Here is a 9,705-nt window from a genome sequence, read left to right as displayed (position 1 = left end):
CACACAAATAATGACACTGCTAATGAGGTTGTTTCCAAATAGCAAAGACAATAATTATATTTTTGTGTTTCCACAGATACCTTCTTGTACATAAACAATATACGGTGAGTAATAAGTACAGGTACTATAAAATATTATTCTATTATCTCTGTTCCAATATTTTGGTCATACTTCAAATCTTACTATATATAATATCCAATGCACACGTGGGCCAAGATGTACTTTTCACTCTGAACATGGACAATTCATTGATGAAGAAGTTAGTTTTGAAACAGAGTTCCCTTTGGTTCTATGCCATTTGGATATCACACTTCAATGTCTTTAAAACACAAAACGTTTTCTTCCTGGAAATAGTTCATTTAGGAGGATCATGTGATTTATTCGATGATTGAAAATAAAGTAAAAAGAACCACAACAGACACCTCTGGTTCCCTGTATCACACCCCCTTGGTTCACCTCTGATTTCAGCCATGGCTGCACAGATGGACGGTTCTGTGCCAACTCAGATCCTCTTTGCCTTTGCAGTGTCTACTACAAGTGACAAGTGCCAGCACAGCCCAGAACTGTGGGGGAGTTAATGACCAGGAGCAATCCACAACCAAAGGGAAAAAGCCAGTGGATAAACCTTTGGCCACACGTCCTTCAGGTAGAAATTCCAGGAGGGATCCCAGATCCCCTTGGAAGTCCCAGGGGGACCACATTCCCATGTTCACCGTGGAGAACTCATTCACCTGCTCTTACTTTGACCTTTGCTTCTTCCCCCATTCACTCTCCCCAGTGCTCGGGATCAGCTCCCCAATAAAGGATCATGCCCAAGTAGTTGTCCCAGGCAAGCAAGCAAAGCAAACATGATCGACTGTTAATATATTCAGCAATATCAATCCCCTTTAGATCTGACACCACATATGTAGTACTTTTGATTTTTTCCATTGTCGAGACCTTTCTTTTTTCTTTCCATAAACTACACTATAAAATGAAAGGAGCAGAGATCATAGCATTGCCTCAAGTGTCTCCATTGCCTTTCTTACCTCACACAGATCAAGCTGATCACGTCTCTGGTGATAAATTCAAATCTGTCCAACACGCCCAGAAAAAAGAAGCTGATACTATGTCATCTACTCCCACAATTCCATGCCTAACCCAAAGCACAACATTTTAGCCCCGCAGATTTACGAAAATGGCATCGGCCCGCTCTGCCGCTGCAGATCAACACCAAGAATAAAGATGAAACGTATAAAGCACACCTGGTCCGGATTCTGAACAGGCAACTAAGGAGTTAAAACAACAAAGACTTGAATATGTCAGCAGCCTATTAATACGCCTGGAATTACAAGCCAGAAATACTTTCATTAAACTCCACCGTGCAATCAAAAAAGAAAAAAAAAAAGTTGCTTTACGTAGGGTGACTGAAAAGGAAGCTGTAGAGATATGTGATATAAGGGAAAAGGAGACAGTTTTACCTTTGATGATCAATTTTCCATTCTTCTTGCTTCTAAAGCAGGAAAAGATCCAAACGTTGCAGTTTTCTTTTTTTTTTTTAACCCGATGTCCCTCTTGGTACGTGATGCTCAACTGTTCTGAAACACAATGAAATGCAATAATTAGATGCAGTAACTACCCTGAAACAAAAAGATACTTAAGAAGATTGCCTAAGAATCACCCGGGCAGCCATTAAATTCAATGATGTGAGAAGAGCGTTCCACAGAAAATTCGTGTGGCAGGGCTCTTGCACGATGTTACACTTTATTTTTATGCTTTTCAGAAAAGAAAATCAACTATACAAATAAAAAACAATGTCACCGTAATAAATAGGTTTGCTATTCTACAATCTACTTTTCTACTATTAACATTTACATCCTCTTTAAAAAGCAATAAAATGCAAGCATTGATCATGTGATTTTGTAAGACGTATTACACATACAAGACTGTGTTCACTTCCTGTGCATTATTTGTTTTAACAACACTGCAACTAAAGCAGCTGTGACTAAAAAAATGGGTTAAAAAATATTCTTTCCAGGGTAGTTCTTTTGATATCACAGGAGGACACCAATTATGGCAGAATCTTTCCAAGGGCATTACTAGGTGCTGGCTGACGCCTAAACCAAAGCATTACCCCCAATTAGTAACAATACTTTCTCATGAAAGTGATAAAATGGAACTTCTAATTGGGCCCAGACTTAAGGAGGCAGGTACCTAGTATGACTACATCACATGCTTTATGCTGAGCTGTCATTTTCCTTTCTGAAAGGTCACGGAGACAAGGACTTGTGTTACATGCACAAATGACTGGTGTTGAAAAATGAAGGTATCAAAAGAATTCTGTTTCTGTTTGCTTCTAAGCAGTATGATTTAGTGGCCCTCGGTAGCACATTCAAATAGCATCAGAGAAATAATGAGAAAAATGAGAGTCAATCTAAGTATTAGGCAGAGGTGCAGGGATATTCAGAATTGAATCTGGGGGTGAGTAATTTCTTACCTCCTAATTATTTACAAGAATGATAGTGCTTGAAAAAATGGAGAAATCATTTCACAGAAGAGGAGTTAGAGGCCAGAAGAGGTGACAGGGCTTGCCTAATTTTATCAAGTTAAGAGACACAAAGGCAGAATGACATCTCAGAATCTCTGCCTCAAAGTTCAACCCTTTTCAAAACCCACAACACTGTATTTGTTTCCAAAAAGAACACTGGTCATTCAAAAAATTGGGGGTAAATACAATTCTCTGCAGAAGCTGTTCCAGCAATAATTTGAGGCTGGCAAAGTTGATAGGTTAAGAATTAGAACGCTGTGGGTGGTAAAAAGCAAGAACAACAGTAGCACAAAAATATCATGTATTTTCATAGCACATAAAGCACCTTGGGAATATTATATTTTCACGTTTATCTCATTTACCTGTTATAAAAGATAAAAATGGTTTTCCATTATCAAAAACTTTCAGGTATAATTATCATTATGAGCCCTGGTTTATGTATGATTATTGTGTTAAATATTCTTAATACTGAAGGACACTAGACAAACTGAATTTTTCCCTATATATATGAGAAATAGGCTACTCAAGGAGATACTAAAAAATGTTTACTTTCTAAACATTTGGAACTGACCATTTATTCATTTATAAATATTGAGAATCTATTTTGTGCTAGATATTGTTCTTAATTTTCCATAGGAAAAAATGAAAATATGCAGTTTTTGACCGCGACACCCACATATACAATAAAAATCAATTTTATTACAACTGGGATGTTTTCTGAATTAAATAATATTTAGGTAAATGAATATCTTAAACAATGGGAGGTGTCTTAAAAGTCATCTAATCTAGCATTTCCCAAGTGTGGTTGATCATCACAATTGTCTGTAAAGTTCGTGAAAAATACAAACTATAGAATTTCACACAAGACCTTTTAAATCAGACTATTCATGGGTAGATTCAGGGTAATCTGCATTTTGCAAACGCTCCCAGGTTCATTCTCCTGATCAAGCGGGTTTGGGAAACTTACTGATTCTTGCCTAATTTCCTTATTCTAGAGATGAGGGAACTGAAACTAAGGAATGACTTGCCCAAGGCATTTGTTGTTTGGTGACAGAACTGAGATTAGAATGCAGAATTCCTGATTCTTGGGTATTTTTTTTCCCTTCCCTCACCCCAACAGTCCCTTTTTTTTTTTTTTTTCTTTTTGCAATACATGGGCCTCTCACTGTTGTGGCCTCTCCGTTGTGGAGCACAGGCTCCGGATGTGCAGACTCAGCGGCCATGGCTCACGGGCCCAGCCGCTCCACGGCATGTGGGATCTTCCCGGACCGGGGCACGAACCCGTGTCCCCTGCATCGGCAGGCGGACTCTCAACCACTGCGCCACCAGGGAAGCCCCCAACAGTCCCTTTTAAACGTCCTGCCCTTTTTCAATCACTGAGTAACCATATTTAGTCTCTATATCTGTGAAAAAATGAGAGTAAAGGAAAGGTAAAAAACAAAAATACAAACAAAAAAATAAACAAAACCCTAAAAACAACAAACAAAACAAAACACCCTGACACACACACACACAGGAATCTGAACTTAAGTAGTCTGATTCAATAGTGTGCTCTTCCGTACCGCACTGGGTTGTGCTAGAGTACCTATATTGGGGTGTTGCTCAGCCCTGTCCTCTAGGATCTGCCCAGCCTTCCACCACCTTCCCCAACCTTCAGAGGTGCCCTCTGTCCATTGTGTGTCGTTGAATCCTCATCCCTGGCCATCGCTGGCTGTGGGGCGGTAAGGGGAGCTCACTGAGAAAGTGACATGTAACCAAAACCTTGAAGGATGTGAGGGGGTTAGTCATGTGCACGAGAAGCGTGTTCCAGGCAGAGGGAATGGCCAACGTTAGGGCCCTGAGGCAGGAGTGTTCCCAGGGGCTGTTCCTGGAATTGCTAGGGGGTCAGTGGGGATGGAGTAGTGCTGGCAAGTACAGGATTAGTAGCAGAGAAATGGAGGGGCAGCAGGTGGTACCGCGGGGAGGTGGAGGGAAGGATGGATCCAGGGCAGCTCAAGGCTTTCTGGCTTCTACTCTGAGAGTGAAATGAGGTCCACCACAGGAGCTTGAGCTCAGAATTGACACAGCTTCTGTTTCAGTAGCCTCATCCTGGCTTCTGGTTGGGAAGAGACCACAGGGGAGGCCAGGATGGAGGCAGGTGGAAAGCTCGTCTTCTTGGCAAGAGGAGATGTTGGCTCAGACTCAGGTGGTGCTGGTGAGTAGGCATCAGATCCAGGCTGGGTTTCTTTTGAAGGAGAGTCAACAGGATTTCCTGATGAAGTGGGTGGAGGGGGTAAGGAATGAGGGAGGTAAGGATAACCTCAAGGTTTCTAGCCCACACAACCGGAAGAGGACATTACTATCTATCACTTAGATGAGAAAGCCTGTGGCTAGAGAAGACTTCTGGGGAAAAAGGATGAGCTTAATTTGTCCATATTGACTTTGAGAGGTCAGTACCAAATGGGCTTCTCATGCAGGAGTTTGGACATATAATATTGGAATGGAAGCTCCCAGAAGACTTTCTGGCCTCCCATGGAAAACTGGTAGTATTCTTATTATCACCTACCACAGATGATTATGTGGATATTAAACACAATAATATATGTAAAACACAGTAACTGGTACATAACAGAACTCAGCACATTTTAATTCCCTTCTGTTTCCTGCTTTTATTTTCAAATACTTATTTCTCTATTGACTATAAGATTAAGTCTAGCAGACGTAGAGAACGGACTTGAGGACACGGGGAGGGGGAAGGGTACGCTGGGAATAGGTGAGAGAGTGGCATGGACATATATACACTACCAAATGTAAAATAGGTAGCTAGTGGGAGGCAGCTGCATAGCACAGGGAGATCAGCTCTGTGTTTTGTGACCACCTAGAGGGGTGGGATAGGGAGGGTGGGAGGGAGACGCAAGAGGGAGGGGATATGGGGATGTATGTATACGTATAGCTGACTCTCTTTGTTATAAAGCAGAAACATACCATTGTAAAGCAATTATACTCCAATAAAGATGTTAAAAAATAAAATAAAATAAAATTAAGATTTAAAAAAAGATTAAGTCTACCTTTGTGTGAAAAAATCAATTTTCTGCAAGACGTAATAAAAACCATGCTCTACATTTTGGCAGTCCTTTCTAAAATAGTGAAAATAATCGCCTGATGAAATATTAATAATGCTACTCAATAAGTCATAAAGCAGAACTTTCAGGGAGCAAGGTAAATTTTCGTTGGGGCACGAGCTGAAAGATCTAAAGTAAAAATAAAAACAGAGCTGGAATAAATCCACAGACCTAAAAAGTCACTCAGCTTCTCTTAAATCCCCCTCGATTTTTAGCAATGATTAATTGTCCTTCGGTATAAAGAAGATGCAGAAATGTGGCAGAGATGATCATTCAACCACAGGGCCTCGAGCAGAGGGTGGGAGGGAGACGCAAGAGGGAGGGGATATGGGGATGTATGTATACGTATAGCTGACTCTCTTTGTTATAAAGCAGAAACATACCATTGTAAAGCAATTATACTCCAATAAAGATGTTAAAAAATAAAATAAAATAAAATTAAGATTTAAAAAAAGATTAAGTCTACCTTTGTGTGAAAAAATCAATTTTCTGCAAGACGTAATAAAAACCATGCTCTACATTTTGGCAGTCCTTTCTAAAATAGTGAAAATAATCGCCTGATGAAATATTAATAATGCTACTCAATAAGTCATAAAGCAGAACTTTCAGGGAGCAAGGTAAATTTTCGTTGGGGCACGAGCTGAAAGATCTAAAGTAAAAATAAAAACAGAGCTGGAATAAATCCACAGACCTAAAAAGTCACTCAGCTTCTCTTAAATCCCCCTCGATTTTTAGCAATGATTAATTGTCCTTCGGTATAAAGAAGATGCAGAAATGTGGCAGAGATGATCATTCAACCACAGGGCCTCGAGCACAGCTGAGGAAGCACAGAGGGGAGCTCTGGAAATTCTAGAAAGAATTCTTTGACGTCTACAGTTGTATCTTTAAAATGAGTTTCTTGATTTATAAACACCTCTTCAATGAAACACAGTTTAAAATAGAAACCCCATAAGTTCAAACCCTGTTTCATAGATGAGGTCAATGAGTACTAGTGATGTGACCTGTTTTATCTGAGGTCACAGTTAGTAGATAACAAAGCCAGAGCTAGACCATAGGCCTCCTAACTTTCAGTACAGTTGTCCTTCCACTCAAATAGTTTCACTTAATTTTTCTTTTCTTTTCTTTTTTTACCCAATTACCTCTTTTACCTAATAAGCAGCATTAGTTTTTGAAATCTCAAGTTCTCTCGTAAAATGTTACTCACATTTATAGTCCATAACACATTGTGCTTGTTTGAAGACCAAAAGTTAAACTACCTACAAGCCTCCTGATCCTCTCACCCCTGCAGGACTTAGAGTAAGAATCAATTTCACAACAAGGTCTGCAATTATTCTGCTACTTTCCATATGTCTGAGGCAGCCTAGATCAAATAAAAAGCAAAAAAAGGAAGACTAGCCAGTTGCCACTTCCTTTGCAAACCTCTTTGCTGATTGATTCCTCATTTGTGTGTAAGAAACTTCAAAGCAGGGCTGGATGCATGGGCGTGCCCACCTGGGCAGCTCCATGCTCAGAACAGCCCTGTGCTGCTTAATGCTTTTATATTTGAGCCAGTGTTCTGTGGGTACAGTCCAACAGGATAATAGAGCACATGTGTGATCGGGGGTACCTGAATAATATGCCTGTCCCCAGACATCCCTTGCTGCCTCATCTGCATATAACATGCATGAATGTGAATTCTGGTAGACCCACGATTCCTGGGAGGTCAGTGAGATTTGCTGAGTATGCTATGTCTATGGCTGACAGTCCCAAGAGGCCATGCTTTCCATGGGAACCAGAATTTGGTTCCAACTTTGCAAGAAGACATTGGTATTCTAAGAAACACAGATGACCAAGAAACCCTATCATATCCTTTATTTCTTGCATGTTTTCCATTGTATGAGCCAGCTGCTTATGCTGAAGATGATACATAAAAAGGAAGAGAAAGGAAGGGCAATCATAGTTCTTTTTCTCCTTTACTCATCAGAAAGCCAAAGGGAGACTATCGGTACATGTTGGTACACATATCAATAAGTGAAATAAAAATGGTAGACTAAGTTTTGTGTAGTGTTTCCACTGTTCTGGTAAGAATGACGTATGTATGCATGATCTATGACATACAAACTGCATGATTTTGGTGATTCTGCATGAAAGTTAGATATTCTTATATTTGTATTGCACAATATAAAGATGAATGGTTAAATTCATGCTAATAATTTAAACTTTTGCTTTTCTTTACCTGGAACTACATTGAATAGCCAATAAAAAATGCTACAAGTTGAGAGAGAGATGGTGGAAGAAAAGAAATGGTTTTAGATTTGTGCACATGTAACAACCCCCTGTCCTGCTTTTTGCACAAAGGGCCTGCCCTTTCATTTTGCCCTGAGCCCTGCTAATTACGTAGTCATTAACATTCACCCTGTTGTAATGAACTGGCACAGACTGTAGCAAGAGCTTCAAGCCTTATTAAATTTCAGTTGAAGCACTGTATATAGAATTTTGCAACTGGACCGCCTACTTCTGAAAATCCTGGTGTAAAAGTGAACTAAATTAATCTAGTCTCCGTTTTTCTCAAATGCCTCAAAGTCTTCTTTACCAGTTGACTGCTTGAACATTTGATCAAAGGTCCTACCTCAAGCCAACTTACCTCCGAAGTCCCTCAGTGTTTAATTTAATTTCTAATTTAATTTAATTTCTATCTTCCATTTGAAACTTCACTGCCTTCAAGGTCAAATCCTCAACCGGGGAAGACAGAAAAGTCAGTGATAAAAGTGTTTTACTTTGAAGTGTAAACAATGTAGACATCTGACACTTTCAAGGGATATTTACATTTTAAAGATGCACTTCATACCGTCTAGATGACCTTAATGTGTAAGAAACAATGCTTCTAAGGGAGAAATCTTTCTATTACTCTCTGTTAAGAAGGCCCTTCTACCCCAATCCACTTGATATAATGAGTCTTAACCTATTTCTGAACAAGTGCACATTTTTTTTTAGTTGAAGTATAGTTGCTGCACAGTACTATGTAAGTTAAGGTATACAATATAGTGATACACAATTTTTAAAGGTTATACTCCATTTATAGTTACTGTAAAATATTTATCCTCCCCATGTTGTACAATCTATCCTTGTAGCTTACTTTACACCTAAGTTTGTACCTCTTAATCCCTCACCCCTCTATTTCCCCTCCCCACTTCCCTCTCCCCACTGCTAACCACTAGTTTGTTCTCTGTATCTGTGAATCTGCTTCTTTTTTGTTATATTCACTAGTTTGTTGTATTTTTAAGATTTCATACATAAGTGATATCATACAGTATTTGTCTTTCTCTGACTTATTTCACTTAGCATGATGCCTTCCGAGTCCATCCATGTTGCTGCAAATGGCAAGATTTCATTTTTTATGGCTGAGTAGTATTCCACTTTGAATATGTGCGTATATATATAATATATATATATATTATATATATACGCACATATATACCCATATACCACATCTTCTTTATCCATTCATCTTTTGATGGACACCTAGGTTGCTTCTATATCTTGGCTATTGCAAATAATGCTGCTATGAACACTGGGGTGCATGTATCTTTTTTGAATTAGTGTTTTGGGGGTATTTTTGATCTATACCCAGGAACTGAATTGCTGGGTCATACGGTAGTTCTATGTTTAGTCTTTTGAGAAATCTCCACACTGTTTTCCACAGTGGCTGCACCAATTTACATTCCCAGCAACAGTGTACAAGGATTTCTTTTTCTCCACATCCTCGCCAACATTTGTTATTTGTGTTCTTTTTGATGAGAGCCATTCTGACAGGTGTGAGGTGCTATCACATTGTGGTTTTGATTTGCATTTTCCTGATGATTAGCGATGTTGAGTATCTTTTCCTGTGCCTGTTGGCCATCTGCATGTCCTCTTTGGAAAAATGTCTATTCATTCCTTCTACCCATTTTTCAATCAGGTTGTTTTTGCACACAATTTTAAAAAAATGAGGTAATGTGTGCTCAGACATACCCCAATTTTCCTGATCAATTGAAAAAGGCTTCACAGTCATGAAACACACAGGCTTATTTCATGTCTCTTTAAAGCTCACCACAAAGA

At 39.3% G+C, this 9,705-nt stretch overlaps 1 long non-coding RNA gene across 1 annotated transcript in view; it reads right to left on the bottom strand.

The window, feature by feature from the left end:
- Positions 1 to 1,470: 1,470 nt before the first annotated feature.
- LOC114484375 (uncharacterized) overlaps positions 1,471 to 9,705 on the bottom strand; it is a 188,033-nt gene continuing 179,798 nt past the window's right edge. Inside the window, exon 3 of the long non-coding RNA XR_003677201.1 lies at positions 1,471 to 1,577. This is a non-coding gene — a long non-coding RNA (uncharacterized lncRNA). The remainder of the gene's footprint in view (positions 1,578 to 9,705) is intronic.

Source organism: Physeter macrocephalus, chromosome 19 (genome assembly GCF_002837175.3).
Source record: "Physeter macrocephalus isolate SW-GA chromosome 19, ASM283717v5, whole genome shotgun sequence".
Classification (NCBI taxonomy): domain Eukaryota; kingdom Metazoa; phylum Chordata; class Mammalia; order Artiodactyla; family Physeteridae; genus Physeter; species Physeter macrocephalus.
Note: the sequence above shows the minus strand (reverse complement) of the source record. Positions and strands in the feature narration are given on the sequence as shown.